This window comes from Falco rusticolus, chromosome W (assembly GCF_015220075.1).
Source record: "Falco rusticolus isolate bFalRus1 chromosome W, bFalRus1.pri, whole genome shotgun sequence".
In the NCBI taxonomy this organism is placed as follows: Eukaryota; Metazoa; Chordata; class Aves; order Falconiformes; family Falconidae; genus Falco; species Falco rusticolus.
In genome coordinates this window covers 8,383,153-8,401,788 of record NC_051209.1, presented here as the reverse complement: position 1 = coordinate 8,401,788, position 18,636 = coordinate 8,383,153, and the positions used below count along the sequence as shown (strand labels likewise).

The window sequence follows — 18,636 nt, the reverse complement described above, 5'->3', positions numbered from 1 at the left end:
TTGTTGAGAAGTAAGGTCAAACTGTCGTTTAAGAGCTCCAGCATTTCGATGGAAAAAAGAGTGACTTAGTTTAGCTTGTGCAATGCGGTCTGGCAGTACTTGAACTGGTAACGTCAATAGATCAGCTCGTCGATTGCCTTCTGCAAGAAAACCAGGTAGTGAGGTGTGAGATCGATCTAATATGCATAACAAAATAAGGCGCAGATCGAGAGTCCAAAAGGAAAACAAGTTCCTGTAACAGGGTAAAAAGTTGTGAATGTGAAACACTCCACAGCACAGAAGCTTCGGCTCGTGTAACAATACCTGCAACATAAGCGGAATCAGTAACAAGGTTGAGTGGTACGTTCCATTTTCGGAAAACACGAACAACTGCATTCAGTTCTACTATTTGAGGTGAACCGGAGACTGTCTCTATGTCCGAGTCCCATCGTCTCCGTTGATCATCCCACCATAGGAGAACAGATTTATGTGATTTGCCTGATCCATCTGTAAACACAGTAAGTGCCTGTAAGGGTTGTTTGCTTCTTTTGGGTTTTAACATCAGACGAAAGTCATTGTTAAACAGTTTGTGTGAAGGTGGATGGGAAGTTATTTGACCTACAACAATAGCAATGTTTTCAGGCAAATTAGTGATCACTATAATAAGTGGTCCCAATGACTTCTTAAAACTTACAATGGAAACAGGTAGCAGAGGCTAGAAATTACATCAGATAATCCTGCATTCCTGCCACATGCTTTAATACGGAAACACACTTACTTTTTAAAAATAAAGTGAAATATGATTAGAACTTTTTATCACACAGTGAATTCTCAGTGTACTGCTGCAGTGCTTTCTCCCAAAGGATATGTCACAAAACAATCTGACCTTATCTTAAGCACATAATTGAAGGTGAAGGCCCCAATTGCTGAGACAGCCCACAAAGAGCATCCAAAATTATTCTCCACATATGGCCCCTCTAAAGGGGTTTTGGTGAGTACCAATGTGTTTTATTTGTTGGGACATATTCAATGCAAATCAAGGATAAGTTTTAAAATAGCTGGTCTGTGTCAGGCTGAGATTTGCTTGACGGAGGACCAGACTAATCACAACAGCAATCCAGGATGAACAAATACATGCACAAATCGCATGTGTTTCCTGTTTTCTCAAAGTGGGCCACACCTGCTAGTTCAAGGTGGTGACTGCACACCCATCTGTCAATCAGCTCACCACTTCTCTGCAACAGAAATCATGCCAGGAATTACAAACTTTTGTTTTTCTACAATACTCACAATCTGTGTTAGAGAGAGGAGGAGTCCTTTCCCAACAGCATGTTGTGGTAAGAGTTTTAATAATATACACCATGCCGTGTGGCCAAATGACTGGTGGGAACCCTCCTGGTTTTCAGTACCAAGGTACCTCCTGTTTTTCAGCACCTCCTGAATCTGCACATATTAGAGGAATTTATTCTAAAACAAAGCATAAGTCAAAGTTAAGTTTATTATTTTATCTGTGCCTGCCTTTAATATTTATATATATCTTCATGGTAAAATACATGTTTTTAAATTCAATTCTGACACTGTGGGAAACATTACACAAGGAAACAAAGCCACACACAACAACACTGGAGATCAATGTGGAAACAAAACTTGGCTGCTTTCATGCAAAACTCTGGCCCAATGGCACAAGCCCTCCTAAATTACATTTGACATAAAAGAAGATTCATGCCTAAAAGGACTACAGAGGCCTTTCCTAAGGGGTGAGGGATAGTTCTCTGAATTCCTTATTGAAATTAACATAACACTGGCCAAGGATGATCTCTTCAGCTATTTTGGATTTCATTTTTGCCTTTGTAAAACAACTCAAAAGAGTTAGCCATAGATTAGGTCTTTGGAATTACACCTCCATGCACAGAACAAACTGTATCACTTCGTGTTCTGCACTGCAGTCAACCCAAAACTTAAATAGACTTCAAACATAATCGTCAAAACCAATAATTTTGCATAATCTTAAAATATACAAATACATACCCATCTGGGTATCCCTGACAGCTTCCAACTTACAAATAACCTAAACCCTCACATATTTTTCCCATTTATATTTGCTCTTTTGAACTTATAATATTCTACATATTTAGACACCCAGTTTTATTCCTTTGATCATTACTTCTGTGTGGATAATGCTGTCGCTCTTTTTTACAGATGAACCATGTAAGGCACTGAAAAATGAATTAGTTAGTCGGAAGCTACTGCACAAGGTAGTGAAACAGACAAAATTTTAACTAAGAAATTACAGACACCCACCCACCCTTATTTCTTTACGTGCCCCAGGCACTTTGTGCAGTAAAAATCTTGTCTGAAGGACCTGGCTGGGTGAATAAAAAGATGGAGTGAACCAACTGAGATAAAATATAAATAATCAGAACCTTAACCTAATGTTTTTACTGGACTTTCCATCAGTTTCTCTGTGATCTCTGACTTGCCTAGGACCAAAAGTATTATCACATCATGAGAGTCTCACAAAAAACTCTTCCTGGTATTACTCTCCTAGACAGAAGTCAGAGCTTCTGGCAGCATCCTTTCTCCAAATTTTACACTGGCTTCCTATCTCAGCTCAACATTTGATCTTTTGGGTCTTAATACTGTCTCTGTCTGTGCCAGGGGGAACAGATGCCCTTGCCCTCCTGTTTTATTTGCTGCAACAGAGGCCAGTCAAAGCACTTTTGCTACTTGTTCCTGGACCTGACTGCACCTGTGCTAACCACATAGCCGGTGAGGGTGGCTCACCTGCATGTCATGCTTCCCTCTCCACTCTGTAGGATGCATGGCCAATATCATCTTCCCACTCGGCAGCCTTGTGTGGATGAATGGGGATTTTATTAATAGGAAGACACTGGGCAGAGAAGCTCCTTTCTTCAAAGTATCTAAGAAATGTTTTCACTGATTTTCAGACAGTCAGCAGTGTTGGACTCTGCTATAGAAGACATCAGTTAGCCCTTCTGACAGTATGATAAATACATGATAGCCATAAGCTGCCTATTGTCAGGCAAGTTTCCAAAGGTAAGACTTGAGTGAATTGGCATTGTGTATACTTCACATCCTTGCAATTACGTGGAGACAAGGCCAGTTCCTCCCTATATCACTCTAGCCTCTTTGATAAATTAATTTGACAGCTTTGGTCTAGCTTGTGGAGCATCAGCAGTTACAATGCAAAAAAAATCAGTGCTGTAGCTGGCACAAATCTGAAATTGCTGTGTGATATGCTGATCCCACATGTGAAATGTGACCATTCCCCATTGATTTCCTGACCTTTGAGAGAATTAGTATGCTTTTCCATTTTCAGTTTTCTCTACACACAATTACAGCAGGAACAGTGGTGTGTCTACTGCATGATGAAAAAAAAAAAAAATGTCCTGCCCCAGCAAGTAATAAAGAGTTAAACTCAGTGGAAATAATTTCTTTCTGAACTTTAAGAATGGCTAATACTTTCCACTGAAACATTTACCCAGTGAGAATGGGTCACATGGGTATTTTGAATTTTGATGGATAATGCTGATATTTTCTGACTTTCCTTTAGAAGAACTGTTTCAACTGGGTTGAACTAACTGTTCTGCACTGGAGGTCAGGGAAGAGTAGAGAGAAAAAGATGGTACAAGGTTCTTTCTGGATCTCAGTAAGAAAGGCCCATGTATTGGGTTTATGTGGCAAGGTTTTGGTAGCAGGGGGCTCCAGGAGTGATTTCTGTGAAAAGATACCTTAAAGTGCCCCCATGTCAGACAGAGCCAGTTCCAGCCAAGATGGACCTGCCACTGGCCAAAGCTGAGCTAATCAGCAATGGTGGTACGGCTTCTGTGATAACATATTTAAGAAAGGGTAAAAAATGCTGCACAACAGCAGCCAGAAGAGAGGAGCAATAAAAATGTGAGAGAAACAACCATGCAGACACCAATGTCTGCGGCGAATGAAGAGACGGGACGCAGCCTGATGCAAGCAAATGTCCCTTTATTAGTGATTTTCTTACAATTATATACGTTTCTACCTTCTACATATTACACACTGATTGGTTAAATCTTAAGCGTAAAAAACACTGATTGGTTGATATTTAAGGCACACCGTTAGAACAGTAGGAACTTACTAGTTTATCTTGACATAGCAATAATTTCTATTCCAAGGTTAGGGAGTTTCTTTCTACGCGGCTTTCTTGATTACATATCGGTGCCATCCGTTCCCTTATCTGGCTACTTGTTTCTCTGTCCGTCTGGTTGCCTCCTCAACTGTAAAGGCTCAGGGGTCTGCAGTTAGCTTGTTCCTTTGTTCCCAGGGCTTGTGCCCTACAAGTTCTAACAAGTCTCTATTCATCAGGCTATCAGTACTTGGACTCTTGTCCTTGAGGCCTTGTCCTACAAATGTCAGTGAAGAAGGAGGGGAGGAGGTGCTCCAAGCACCAAGAGATTCCCCTGCAGCCTGTGGTGAAGACCATGGTGAAGCAGGTTGTCCCCCTGTAGCCCATGGAAGTTAACAGTGGAGCAGATATCCACCTGCAGCTGGTGGAGGACCCCACACCAGAGTAGGTGAATGTGCTCTGAAGGAAGCTGTAACCCCATGGAAATCCTGCACTGGAGCAGGCTCCTGGCAGGAACTGTGGCCCCATGGAGAGACACCCAGGCAGAAGCAGGTCCTTTGGCTGGACCTATGACCCTGTGGGGGACCCACATTGGAGCAGACTGTTCCTGAAGGACTGTACTTTTCAGAAATTACCCACGCTGGAGCAGTTTGTGAAGAACTGTAGCCTGTAGGAAGGACTCATGTTAGAGGGTTTGTGAAGGACTGTATCCCATGGGTGGGACCCCACATTGGAGCAGGGGAAGAGTGTGAGGAGAAAGGAGTGGCAGAGACAACGCGTAATGAAATGACTGTATCTCCCATTCCCCATCCTTCTGTGCTGCTCATAGAGAGGATGTAGAGAAGTCAGGAGTGAAGTTGAGCCCAGGAAGCATGTGGGGGTAGGAGGAAAGGTGTATTTAGTTTCTTTTTTAGTTTTCACTGTCCTACTCTGTTATTAATTGGCAATAAATTAAATTAACTTCCCCCAAGTCAAGTCTGTTTTACCCATGAGGGCAATTGCTGGGTGACCTCCCTATCCTTATCTCAACTCATGATCTTTTTGTTGCATTTTCTCTCCCTGTCCTGTTGAGGAGGGGGAGTGATAGAGTGGTTTCGTAGGCACCTGGAGGCCAACCAAGGTCAACCCAACACAGCTCAAAAGCAAATGGCTTAATAAAAGAGCTGTTTTAATAAGACAGAATAAGAAGAGGAATATAGACAGCAAGTAAATCTTACATCTGTTCTGGTTTTGGCTGGGATAGAGTTCATTTTCCTCTTAGTAGCTGGTACAATGCTGTGTTTTGGATTTAATGTGAGAATAATGTTGATAACACACTGATGGTTTTGGTTGTTACTGGATAATGTAAAAGAAATGCAAAAGAAATTTAGAGGAGATACAGCTAGGTCAGCTGACCCAAACTAGCCAAAGGGATATTCCATACTATAGAACATCAGGTTGAGTATATAAAGGTGGGGGAAGAAGAAGAAATGGAGTGATGGCGTTTGTCTTGCCGAGTGTCCTGGTTTTGGCTGAGATGGAGTTAACTTTCCTCTTAGTAGCCGGTACAGTGCTGTGTTTTGGCTATGATGTGACAAAAATGTTGATAGGACACTGAGGTTTTTAGTTGTTGCTGGGTGATGTTTATACTAAGTCAAGGATTTTTTTGTTTCTTGGGCCCTGACAGCCAGAGGGATGGAGGGGCACAAGAAATTGGGAGGGGACACAGCCAGGACAGCTGACCCAAGCTACCCAAAGAGGTATTCCATACCATATGACTTCATGCTGAGTATATAAACTGGGGGAAGAAGGAAGGGGGGGACATCTGGCATTATGGCATTTGTCTTCCCAAGTAACCGTTACGCATGATGGAGCCCTGCTTTCCTGGGGATGGCCAAACACCTGCCTGCCCATGGGGAGTGATGAATGAATTCCTTGTTTTGCTTTGCTTGCATGCACGGCTTTTGCTTTGCCTAATAAATTGTTCTTATCTCAACTCTTGAGTTTTACATTCCTTAAGGATCCTCCTCCCCATCCCTCTGTTTGAGGAGGAGTGAGCGAGCAGCTTCGTGGTGCTTGGTTGCCGTCTGGGGTTAAACCACGACACCAAGTAACCACTATGCATGACGGAGCCCTGCTTTCCTGGAGATGGCTGAAAACCTGCTTGCTGATGGGAAGTAGTGAGCCAAGGCATCCTAGCCTGATAAGCAAGCACATACTTAATCAATACTGCACATATAATGCCTCTAAGTTGCTAAGAGTTATATGTCATGATGAGTTCGCATAAAAGTCACTTGGCGTTACTTAGATATGTTTACTGTTATAGCACGTTTGCTGATTACTTATAATCTATGTTTTGCAGTGGAGGTGTGGCCTGAAGGTTGAATATAATCAATATTATGTGTGGTTTTAGATAATGAATATAATCAGTATTATGTGTGGTTTTGGATAAAGAAATGTAACATGTATAAATAGGTCTGAAAATGTTAAAAAGGCATGCACAATTTTGGTGGGACTACCCCTGTGCCACCCAGCGCTGAATAAACATACCTACTTTACAATCTAATCATTGTGAAGTCTGTTTTCTTCACATCAGTTTTGGCAAGCCAGCCAGGAGGACTCTCTGCTCGACTGCAAAACCGGCTGTGGAACAGACGCTCTTGAGTGCGCCCTGAGCAACTTCCTCGGTGGAGCCTCTGCTGCTGGCCAATTACTGTGGGAACAGACAAAGATCTCCTGAAACTGCGGAATAAAACGGTATGTTTTTAAAATAGAAGCCTATAAGCTGTACGCGTGGCTAGTAGGGGTGGCTGGTAAATCGCACAAAGACTTTTGGCGTGCAGTGCAAAACCCGTGCAAAAGGAGTATTCTGAGAATTTGGTAAAGGATTTGCTGGCTGGTAGAGGGGCTGCTAGCAATGTTGAGGGTAGATCGAGCAAATCCGGGGTTGCCACCGCATCTTATTATTAAGAAACAGGATGGACCTGTCAACGACTGGTATATAAGAGACAGGTGAAGGGTAGGTGGGACCTCCTCGCAATTGAGCTTGGATAATTTCTGTTTGCAGCTGCTGAATAGAGCAACTAGATCAATGCGGAAAATTGGCATAAAAACACATAAGGAAAGGTGGTAAGAAATCTAAAATATATAATTGTATGCATGGAAACCGAGTTATATTTGTTAATAACAATTATTTGCTTATGTATGTTAGTTGTGACTTTTTGGATGATTAAGGAATCGGACCCTAAGTGTTGTCCAATTTGGAAGGAATTGAACTAGTAACTGGATTAATATAATTGTGATATCTAAGGGGTAAGAACTATAAAAAAGTGTAAAAAGTGATTTGCGTGGAAACTTGCAAAAAGAAATAACTGATCTAAACTAATAAGAGATGGGAAATAACCAAGGGGGAGGAATATTGAAAAAGAGCCCCTTGGGTTGTGTACTAGATCATCGGAAAGATATCATTCGATCTGGAGGAACAGAAAGTAAAAAGGTTCTTATCAAATATTGCAATCAATGGTGGCCACTATACAAACTAGAAGGTGATACTAAGTGGCCATTCAATGGGACCATAGATTATAATACTCTGTTACAACTGTTATTTCTAAGGAGAGAAGGAAAATGGGATGAGGTCTCATATGCAGATATGTTTTTCACCCTCTGGAACAATCCAGAGTGGCAAAGGGACTGTGGAATGGTACCCCCACAAGATCCCCTGGTACTCACACTCGAGCAAGAGAATAACAAAGAGTTTAAAGGCAAATTGAAAAGGTGTTCAGCTTGCAGCATTGGTCAAAGGTTTACTAAAATGGCTAAAATTCGCCAGGCATCAGAACAAGATTTAACTGACCTATTTAAGCCTCCCCCTCGACTACAGGGGCAGGATGTGGACTCAGATAGAACTCTCACTCCCCTGGACAGCCCCGTATCTTCCCGCACTAGGAAAAAGATGACCTTGGCTGTGGTCCAAGCACCACTCTGAGAGGCGGTGGGGCCTGATGGTGGGGCAGTGATACTCAAAGTACCTTTCTCCACTACAGACTTGGAGGAGTGGAAAAGAGTAGCAAAAGTTTATAGAAATGATCCAATAAGTGTAACAAAACACTTCCAGTTTATTATAAAACAGCATAATCCTGACTGGAAGGGAGACCATCATAAAATTACGGGGGGAGAGGTTAAGGAATATTTTCCCCTCCAAGATCCAAAATGGGACCCAAACAGATTGGTCCATATGGAGATGTTACAAGTGGATTTTGAAAGGAATGGAAAGAGCTATCCCTAAAACTATAAACTGGTCAGCGTTGTATGCTATTAAACAGGGTCCCTCTGAGTCCCCATCCGAATTTTTAGATCAACTGAGAGATTCAATGCGTCATAGCACACCTCTAGATCCAGGATCAGAGATGGGGATACAACAGTTAGTCTCACTATTCTTGGGTCAGTCTACAGCTGATATTAGAAGAAAACTTCAGAGGTTATGACAGAAAGTAGGGACTTGGAGATATTATTGGATGAGGCCTGGCGAGTTTTCAGCAATTGGGAAGATAATAACAGGCAGGGACAGAGGAGAATAATAGCGGTGGTACAAGGAGAGGAGAAAAAGTGACTGCAACAATCAGCTCGATTAGGAAAAAATCAGTGTGCATTGTGTAAAAGGTTTGGACATTGGAAAAAAGAATGCCTGAGGAACAGGAACCGACAGTCACAGAAAACAATAGCACATATAAAAGAAGATTGATGGGAACCTGGGGAATCTACCCTAGCGGACCCACTGTTTATACTTAAGCTAGGGAAAACACAACAAAAGGTAGAATTTTTAGTAGATACAGGGGCAACATACTCAGTTTTGAATCAAGCTCTAATGCCTCTGGGAAATGATTATGTTATGGTAAAAGGGGCAACTGGCCAAAGTGAAAAGGCATACTTCTGTAAGCCATTAAAATATAAAATGGGCAAGCAATGGGGCATTCATAAATTTTCAAATATGCCTAACTCTCTGAAGGAGCTTTTGGGGAGAGATTTGTTGGAACAATTGGGAGCAAAAATTGAATTTGAAAAAGGAAAAATTACTTTAGAAGTAAAAGATCAACAATATATTCAAATATTAAGCCTAAAATTAACCAGTCGTTTCTTAGAAGGAAAAATTAATGATGAAGTTCTAAATCAAGTGTACCCAGGGGTATGGGCTACCTATACACCTGGAAGAGCAAATAATGCTTTACCTATTGAAGTAAAAATTAAAGAAGGCCGAAAACCAGTAAGAATTAAACAGTATCTCCTAAAAAAAAAAGATAGAGAAGGAATCTGGCCAGTAATAGAGAAATTTTTGCAGTTAGGATTATTAAAAGAATGTGAGTCTGAATTTAATACCCCTATATTACCTGTCCAGAAGCCTGACGGATCATATCGAGTGGTCCAAGACTTACGGGCAGTAAACAAAATAACTGAAGACCTTTACCCAGTTGTGGCAAATTCGTGTACATTCTTAACCACACTAACACCCAAATTGACTTGGTTTACTGTCTTAGACTTGAAAGACGCTTTCTTTTGCCTCCCTCTCCACGAGGCCAGACAAAAATTATTTGTGTTTGAATAGGAAAATCCTAAGAGTGGAATAAAGACACAGCTCACTTGGATGATGTTGCCGCAAGGATTCAAGAACAGTCCCACTATTTTTGGCAATCAACTTGCAAAGGACTTAAAATCCTGGGAAACCCCAACCAAAGAGGGAAAATTGTCGCAGTATGTGGACGATATCCTAATCGCTACCAAGACAGAAGAAGAATGTATGATGTGGACAGTGAATTTACTAAATTTCTTGGGACTCCAGGGGTATCAGGTATCTAAGAAGAAAGCACAGATAATACAGTGCAAAGTAAATTATTTGGGATATGAAATTAGTGCAGGACAACGAACTTTGGGGCAAGCCCGTAAAGAAGCAATTTGCCAGATTCAGAAACCACAGACAGTAAAAGAATTGAGAACCCTTCTGGGAATGATGGGGTGGTGCAGGTTGTGGATCTATAACTATGGATTACTCGTTAAACCACTGTATGCCCTAACTGCCACTGAGCAGAAACATCTTGAATGGAACAAGGAAACTGAACGAGCCTTTGAATCACTGAAAAAGGCATTGATGTCAGCTCCGGCTTTGGGACTCCCAGATGTAAGCTGTTTCTTCTTTTCTCTTATGAGAAGCAGGGCATTCCCCTAGGAATATTAGCACAAAATCTAGGCCCATACCGATGAGCAGTTGCTTATCTTTCTAAACAGTTAGATACAACTGCCAAAGGTTGGCCTGGATGCCTGCAGGCAGTTGCAGCAGCGATATTAAACATCCAGGAAGCCCGAAATTTTACTCTAGGGCAAAAGATTTGGTTTCGCATACAGTATCAGCAGTATTGAAGGCAAAAGGTGGACATTGGCTTTTTCCGCAAAGATTCTTGAGATATCAAGCTACATTAGTAGAACAGGATGATGTGGAAATTGTGGTCACTAATATTGTCAACCCAGACTCTTTTCTCAGCGGAAATATAGGAGAACCGGTACACCACAACTGCCTAGAAACCATTGAAGCAACATATGCAAGCCATCCAGATCTGAAGGACAGCCCTATTGAAAAGGAGGAAAACTGGTTCACAGACAGAAGCAGCTATGTGCTAAACGGTAACCGACACACGGGATACGCTGTCACTACCAGTGAAGAGGTAATAGAATTGTGAGCTTTGCCTACGAACACTTCTGTTGATGCAGAAGGCTTGGACACAACTTATACGACCAATGTGATCAGGTTAGTGCCACTTTATTAATAGACTCACAGCAATTTATACTCTACAGATACTATTAATAGACTCACACCAATTTATACCCCCAGCTAAAAATACACACGTTTACGCACGCTTTGTTATGCAAAAGGTGATAGGTTAAAACTACTTGTTCACACGCTTCCACCTCCCCTATGATTGGTCCCGGTGTGGTACCCACACACTGCTCCCCCTTTATGCAGGCATCCTGCTTTTTCTCATCTTTCTGTCCAACTCTCTTATCCAGGGGTCCTCAAACTTTTTAAACAGGGGGCCAGCGTGCAGATTAAGTGGCAGGAAGTCATCTGCGGCTGCTTGGTTTCCCCCCCCAACCCCCGGTGGAAGGGGGGGGGGCGGGGGGGATTGTCTGTAAATACCGGGGGCCGGATTGAGGACCCTGGGGGGCCGTATCCGGCCCGCGGCCCGAGTTTGCTCTTATGTCTCTCTGAATACACAGTTTCTTTGTCTCCCTTGGCCTCTTGGCCTTGCATATGTCCTTCACAACACCTGCAGCTTGTTAGACCTGCAGCCTATTATTACAACCAAGTTATTCAGTCTGGATTGCTCATAATATGCCCGTTTTCTTCCTGCCACTCCACACATTTCTGCACAAAAGGCAGAAATAATTGCCCTAACTCATGCCCTGGAATTGGCCCAAGGTAAAGTTGTGAACATTTATACTGACTCAAAATATGCTTTTGGAGTAGTACATGCACATGGAGCAATTTGGAAGGAGAGAGGACTGTTAAATTCTCTAGGGAAAAACATTAAACATTCAGAAGAGATCCTGAAGTTATTAGAAGCTATCCAACTCCCTAAGAAAATAGCAATCATGCATATAAAGGCACACCAGAAAGTGAGCTTGGATTTGGAAAAAGGGAATGAGTTGGCCGACAGAGAGGCAAAACAAGTGGCCAAAATAAAGGTAAAGATAGAGGGGGCTTTAATCCCTGACAGACAAATTTCCCTAAAAAGCAAACTTTTAACCAGATCACATCGCGGTCACCAATTTGCGGCGAATGAAGAGACGGGACGTAGCTTGATGCAAGCAAGATGTCAATTTATTAGTGATTCTTTTACATTAATATATGTTTCTACCTTCTACATGTTAGACACTGATTGATTAAATCTTAAGCATGAACTACACAGATCGGTTATCTTCTAAGACACATCATTTAAACAATAGGTACTGATTAGTCTATCTTATCTTAGCAACAATCTTTATTCTAAGATTAGGAGTTTTTTTCCTATTTGACTTTCATGAATAACAAAGTTCCTTATCAGCACTATCCCTTCCCTTATCTTGCTGTATGTCCCTCTTTTGTCCATCGGGTTGGCATCTCAACCACTATGGCTCAAGAGTCTGCTGTTAACTTGTTCCTTTGTTCCCAGGGCTTATGCCCATCAAACTAACAGTGCTCAGACTCTCCTCCTTGAGGCCTTGCCCTACACTGTAAGGCTGTTGAATGTCTCAGGAGCCACTCATAATCATCACCACGACTGGAATACTGATATCTGCTGGTTCAGTCCCATCAATTTCAATAATCCTGTCTCTTCCTTTTCTCACCAAGGCCGCTAATGCTTCAGGACGACTTAAAATACGATGTCTGGGTTGCAATGGCAAAAACAACCACTCTAAAACGATTGCCGTATTTTCCCCTTTTTTCTTTTGCCACTGTAAAATAAGGGCAAAAGGTGAAGTGGCAACATTACAAACCAAACAAGATAACGGATGATTCACCAATCGGCGACCACACCAGCCAGTCTGAATCTTGCAGGACATAACTTCTAGGGCAGACCGCTGTTCTGGTGAACAAGTTCGGGGACTGTTGGCTTTGGTGCCATGCAACCAGGATCGGAACGGTTGCAAATCATCGTTAGTGAGGCTCTTTGCGTGTCATCAGGGTGTAAGGGAATCGTAAAGAAAGAGTCTTTCAAGTCTATCACAACAATTTTGCCAGTTCTGAGGGATCATCATAAAAGGTGGAAGACCAGGTTGCAACACTCCCATCGCTAAAATTTGATCATTAACCTTCCATAAATCATGTCCCAATTATGTGCACCAAGATTATTAACCACTACAGGACAAGCTAACCAGCTAGTCACCTCCCAGTCACCCTCCAAAATAGCATCACAAACACCACCGGACCAACGCTGTAGAATTGGATCTTTTCTCGAGTTCAGCATCGGAGGGGTAGTTTGGTTAACTGGAGGAACTACAGGGATTGAAGTAGTAGGCAGGTTCATTTCAACTTGCTTTTTCAGGTTTCTTAATTTATCTATTACTTCCTGTAAGGATTTCTCTGTATTGTTATCACAAAGCTTCTCCCCGCCTTCCTCCTCAAATTCGTCTGATGATGTTTCAGGAAGAGGAGGATACGACATTGCACAGCATTTTTGACCCCCCTGATTTAACCTACGAGCTGTAGCCACCCTCCATTTTGGTCTTGCTCCACCCACAGCTCCAATTGGTGCAGCAGGACTCGCTGCTCCTCCTTCCTGGGGAGGCTCAACAGGCTCTTCCGGTTTCTGCTCAGTTACAACAGACCCCTGAGGAGTAACTTCCGGTCTGTCCGCTGTCTTATCTAAAAACTCCTACACTGTTGAACACACAGAGGCTGACATACCCTTCATAGGACGAGTATGCCCAACTCCGAAAAATGTAGCCAAGAGAGAAGGCTTAGGTGAATCACCCTTCTGCTCTGTTGGCTTTTCTACCACATCTCCCCCCAACGCTTCTATAGCTGCTGCCACCACTTTTTTTTTCCACCTTCATAGTTTCCAGAGTGTTAATTATAGACCGCCACGTAGCTCCTAACGTTTTAGCTTCTTTTCCTCCTTTACCTCCCTCGATCATAGTATCCCAGAGACAATTTCCCACTTCTCTCCGTTCCATAATACTAAACAATAATGTGGGCTCAGGAATCTTATCCTTTTTTCATGCCCAGCGAACTAAAGCCTCCATTTCTGTTTCTCTAGTGCTCTCACCTCTCTTAAAGAGTATACTAGTTAAAAGCTTAATTGCCGCATCTAATTCCATCGCGGTCTTCCTGAGTGCCCTCCCCTCTTTCAGAGAGGGTATCAGCGGAGAGCCCTGCCACGTGTTTTTTTTTGTCGAGGTCTTTGTTAGGTCTCCCCCCTCTCTCAGAGAGGGTATAAGCGGAGAGCCCTGCCGCTTTTTATTCGTCGCAGTCTTACCTCGGCAGGGGTACGATCTGCAGGTCTACACCGAACTCTGGACTCCGCTTTTCACCTTCCAGGTTCCGCCTGCCTCTGACCTCCAGCTCCCTAATCAGACAACTTCCCTTCAGGTCCGATGCACAGAGACTTCTGCATTTAAGTGAACCGCATTTAAGCAACTTAATGGGTCCCTGTTTGGACGCCAGTTGGATTTGGAAAAAGGGAATGAGTTGGCCGACAGAGAGGCAAAACAAGTGGCCAAAATAAAGGTAAAGATAGAGGGGGCTTTAATCCCTGACAGACAAATTTCCCTAAAAAGAAAACCAGGATATACTAAGGAAGATCAAAAACTTATTACGGATTTAGAGGGCTCATATAACAAAGAATGGTGGGCCTATACCCCACAGGGAAAATTAATTATTCCCTCTTACTTACTGTGGCCTTTAATATGGGAAGAGCATAGGAAAAGACATTGGGGAGCCGAGGCTTTATATAAACACCTAATCAGTGAAATTGTGGCCAGGAATTTATATACTACAATAAGGCAGGTAACTCAACAATGTGAAATATGCCTCCAGACCAATCCTAAAAGCATTCCCAAATTAGAGATGAGGCAAATTGGGAAAGGTAATGGACCTGGACAACAATGGCAAATTGACTTTACTGGACTCCCAAGAAAGGGGGGGTATCATTATTTATTGGTGTTAACAGACACCTTTTCAGGTTGGACAGAAGCATTTCCAACTAGAATAGCAAAGGCAAGGGAAGTAGCTAAAATAATTGTACAGGAAATTATACCACGATTCGGGGTCCCAGCAGTTATTCCATCAGATAGGAGACCACATTTTATTTACAAAATAGTACAAGTTAGCCATTATTTGGGTATAGACTGGCAACTACACACTCCATATCACCCACAGTCAAGTGGGCAAGTGGAAAAGATGAATCATTTGATTAAACAACAGATTGTTTAATTAGGGCAAGAGGCAAACTTAGCCTGGCCCCAGTCTCTACCTTTAGCATTTTTACGAATACAGACAAAACCTAGAACTAAGGAGGGAATGAGTCCATTTGAAGTTTTATATGGACAACCATATGCGATACAGAGAGGAATATCTATCCAATCAGGAGACAAGGTTATAACCTCTTATATTGATATGGAGAAATAGTGTGAAATGGGGACAATGGACATCGTTTGTGATTGTATATGTCTGCTCAAGGAATGTGGGTATGGTGACTGGTCATGGGTGTGGTGTCTGGTCACATAGGCACACAGCTTTGAGGAGACGCCTACATTTTTGAGGAGACGCCTGCCCTTCTTCCTCTAACAAAGGGGAGATGCCTGCCCTTCCTCCTCTAACAAAGGGGCTATTTAAAAAAGAATGAGAAAAGGATGAGAGATATTCCAATGCTATCTAGAGGGAGGGAGTGCTAAGTCTCCTTGCTGGAGAAGACCGCTCCTTGCTGGAGACGCAAGGAGACGATCAGATGGTCACAAGGACATGAATCACCTACAAACCTGCAAGACCACCACATTCCAGGCAAAGGACTGATAAGCTAATTAACGTACGAAGCGGGTTTAGGTAACGAATATGTATAGGCTTTATCTGAATATTCATTTGTTTTATTGTATAAATGTGAGATGGTTCCTCACTTCAGGCATGCACGCTTGTGGAGGAGCGATCCCCCGTGCATCTGCGCGCAATAAACATACCTACTTTATAACTTTCGAGTTATAGAGTCTAATTCCGCACGTCAATATGATAGCACTAGGGAAACAATTAAATAAAATCTGAAAACATGTGATTGGGGCCTGGGGAAGTGGCCTTGATGAACCAGTGCATAATATGAAGCCAGGAGACTATGTATATATAAAGTCTCTTACAGAAAAGACTTTGTAACCACAGTGGGAAGGACCGTTTCAAGTACTTCTGAGCACCTTTACTGCCATCAAGATCAAGGAACAACACTCTTGGATCCACCACACGGGTGAAGAAAGCACCAAGTAAACGGACAAGTGAATCAGATGGAAAATTGAAGATACGAATAAGAGGACAACAATTATGAAAAATATTGGAATAATTGTAGAAAGTATGTGCTTGGTATTGGTGGATGCATGGCTTGAGGTCTGGACCCCTCATATAAAATACAAGGTTGAGGAAGGGCAAACAGTTGCACTAATGAAATGTTCTCAACTATGCTTAAAGAGAAGAAAAGCCCTTAGAAAAGGGCATGAGAAAAAGAAAAGGGGGGAGTTGAGCCAAGGCATCCTAGCCTGATAAGCAAGCACATACTTAATCAATACTGCACATATAATGCCTCTAAGTTGCTAAGAGTTATATGTCATGATGAGTTCGCATAAAAGTCACTTGGCGTTACTTAGATATGTTTACTGTTATAGCATGTTTGCTGATTATAATCTATGTTTTGCAGTGGAGGTGTGGCCTGAAGGTTGAATATAATCAATATTATGTGTGGTTTTAGATAAAGAATATAATCAGTATTATGTGTGGTTTTGGATAAAGAAATGTAACATGTATAAATAGGTCTGAAAATGTTAAAAAGGCATGCACAATTTTGGTGGGACTACCCCTGTGCCACCCAGCGCTGAATAAACATACCTACTTTACAATCTAATCATTGTGAAGTCTGTTTTCCGCACGTCAGTAGTGAATGAATTGCTTGTTTTGATTTGCTTGCATGTGCGGCTTTTGCTTTACCTATTGAACTGTCTTTATATCAGCTCATGAATTTTCTCACTTTTCTGATTCTCTCCCCCATCCCACTGTGTGTGTGGGGTGTGAGCAAGCAGCTGTGTGGTGCTTAGTCACTGGCTAGGGTTAAACCACGATACATCTCTTCAGATGGTGGGAACCTCATGTTTGTGCAGCATCTGATGGACCCTGGTTGGATTTTCCTACCGCACATCCCATCCATGGAAAGGAGCTCCTCCTTTTTTTTTATTTGAGCTATTATTTAATTTTCTTATAAGAAAACAACTCTATTCATAAAGAATGTTCACATGAGAATGTTTTTTCTGTACTTTTAAATAAAAACTATGCCACACAGGTGATGTAATTGCCAGAACCGAGTGGATGCCGCCTCCAGGCTCCTCTGTTAAAATGAACAGGCTAAGTTTATCCTGCAGCCAAGGAATTTGTGCAGTACAACACAGTCCTGAAGGATAAGCTGTATGTGCAGCACATCACAAACATGGGCCTACTAAGGTTAACTGTTATGTGAATCACTAACTTATTAATGTACAGCTACCTATCAGGATTACTGCATTCTACCCCTCGATCCACATAGTTTACCATTCTCAAAGATATTATAAATTACAGATTATATTAATAAACTGTTCAGCTAATGGGAGGTTTCTTGACAGGTTGGAATGTAATCTCGGTCATTACATCCACCAACGTGCAGCAACAGGCCAGCATTCCAGCATGTTCCCATACAGCAGCTACTCATGCTAACATACAGGCTTCTTAAGGCCTAAGAACAAGGCCCAACAGAACAGACATAGCCTGTTCAAGATCACTAACTACTCAAAGACAATGTCTTATGCAAGGCTCCTAATAAACTAACACATGAAAGAGAAGCCTTGTGTTTCAAATTGGTACTTCATCATTTCAGTAGGATAAAATATTAGAAGGACAATACTTCAAAGCAAGTCCTTTCTTTGCAATTTCCACAGAAGTATTTGTAGCCATATAATTATATATATTTAACTGCCATCTGGCCACTGTTGGAGCTGGTTTATAACAATCATGTTGATAAATTCAAGAAGTATGATTTTATTTATCAAAAAAAAAAAGAAGAATCTGTCTTAAAAAGGCAAGCTTTTCTCATGGGATCTTGAAGAGGGTTCTCCCATGGAGAGTCGGCCAAGTCACAACAACCACACCAATAAGGCTACATGCCGTGCACCTTTATTAAACAAACAGGTCATATTTATAACTTAAACCAAGAGCTCACACGACTCTACGCACAGGTGATTGGATAAAAGTCTCTGGCCAAGTGGGCGTCCGTGTGGCTGATCGGTGAGCATGCTGCAGGCGCCTGATCAGAGTGTGCCGATGAGAGTGTGTGGATTTCGCAGTTCCCAGGACTTGCTCTGCACCTGGCTTCTTGTTTGTGCATAGCTTGTTTTCTTTCTCACACTGCTTGTTCCAAGGACAATTTAAAGTTGCTCTGCAGCTTCAACTAACAGGTCTGGGTTGTCCAACCCAGACAATGGTAACATATGTTCTCGGTCCTTTAAAAATCCCTCTACAGGATCTTAATTCTGTTGGCTCTTGGGTTGCAGCAGAATAGATTGCAACAAAAGGATCTCAAAAGGGTTGCTTTGATAGATGCTGCAGTGAAAACAAGCAGGTGTTTTAGGAAGTCTATAAATTTTTATGAAGCTTTTCAGTGAAGATACCCAAGTACATCTTTGACAGCATAGACTATACCTAAAAATTAGAATTAACCCCTGTGATGTGTCACTGTTGCATGAAATGTTTGTGTGTACACACAGGATTTTATTTTAAGTTTAAGCAATGTATAACATGCCTCCCAGAAAATGGC

The 18,636-nt window shown here is 42.1% G+C and overlaps 1 long non-coding RNA gene across 4 annotated transcripts; it reads left to right on the top strand.

Moving 5' to 3' along the window:
- Positions 1 to 6,259: 6,259 nt before the first annotated feature.
- On the top strand, positions 6,260 to 16,701 carry LOC119140824. 4 transcript variants are annotated; one of them, XR_005101734.1, is made up of 4 exons: positions 6,260 to 6,835; positions 9,678 to 10,871; positions 14,145 to 14,333; positions 15,972 to 16,701. It is a non-coding gene; the product is annotated as an uncharacterized LOC119140824 (long non-coding RNA). The 4 variants fall into 4 exon arrangements; XR_005101733.1 differs by having other exon boundaries at positions 15,952 to 16,701; XR_005101732.1 differs by having other exon boundaries at positions 15,942 to 16,701.
- The last annotated feature ends 1,935 nt before the right edge of the window (positions 16,702 to 18,636 follow it).